This window comes from Populus euphratica, unplaced genomic scaffold, assembly GCF_000495115.2.
Source record: "Populus euphratica unplaced genomic scaffold, PopEup_1.0 scaffold950.1, whole genome shotgun sequence".
In the NCBI taxonomy this organism is placed as follows: Eukaryota; Viridiplantae; Streptophyta; class Magnoliopsida; order Malpighiales; family Salicaceae; genus Populus; species Populus euphratica.
The window spans coordinates 44,402-45,693 of record NW_011500809.1 but is presented as its reverse complement, the minus strand read 5'-3'; positions in this window follow the sequence as shown (position 1 = coordinate 45,693).

The window sequence follows — 1,292 nt, the reverse complement described above, 5'->3', positions numbered from 1 at the left end:
ATGCTTTGGATATGTAAGATACCATGTTTTGCGAGTCTATAACAAACTAATATACTACCAACCATTATTCATGTTGATAAAATGTAGGTCCAAGATATAATTTTAGTGATAGTTGTTCTAATTGCACGTTTTGACTTGTTTGGTCATTTCTTTTAAGGGAATTGCTCTGAACATCATTTCAAACAAATCATTGATTTATTTCATTGAAATCACAAACAAAATCAATTCTTTTAAAACCTCATTTAAGAAGAATGGGTTCTCCTGTAAAAAAAAGTTTGAAAGATCAAATTGTTCAGCCATTGGAATCATGCATAGGTTTTTTGGTGAGATATATGCATAGAAAATTTCTTGGTCAAACTTAATTTAATTGATTTTGATTGGATGAAACACATCATACATAATACTTTTTCACAGAATCAGAGTTCACGGGCCTAGGTAAATTATCTCCATCTATCCTAGTTAACAATAGAGCCCCTCTAAAGAATGCTTTCTTCATTGCATACGGGCCTTCATAGTTTGGTGCCCACTTACTTCGGTCTTCACTTAGTAATGGTAAGATTTTTCTTAGTACAAGATCCCCTTCTTTAAATTCTCTTGGTCAAACTTTCCGGTCATATGCTTTGGCCATCCTTCTTTGGTATATCTGGTGATGGTAAATTACAGCCAACCTCTTCTCACTTATCATGTTAACTGTTTATATCTCACTTTAGCCCATTCAGCTTCTTCTCGTTCATATTCTATTAGTACTCTCAAAGATGGTATTTCTACTTCCAAAGGCATCACTGTCTCCATCCCAAATACTAATGAGTAAGGTGTAGCTCTAGTAGATGTTCTTACTCCTATACGATATGCATGTAGAGCAAAGGGAAGCATCTCATGCCAATCCTTATAAGTGACTACCATCTTCTAGATAGTCTTCTTGATATTCTTGTTTGCAGCTTTGACAACACCATTCATCTTTGGTCTATAGGGAGATGAGTTTGAATGTTTAATTTTCCACTTCACACACAATTCTATAATTATTTTTCTTTTAAAATTTTAGGCTTTGTCAGTCATTATCTTCTCAAGTGAACCATACTAACAGATCAAATCTTTCTCAATTAAACACTTGACCACCTTTTGAGACACATGAGTATAAGAGTTGGCCTTCACCCACTTTGTGAAGAAATCAATAGTTACTAAGATAAATTGATGCTCATTGCTAGCCTTTGGGTTGATTGGCCCAATCACATTTATTCCCCATATTGTAAATGGTCATGGTGATGTCATATTAAATAGAGGAGCTGGAGGTG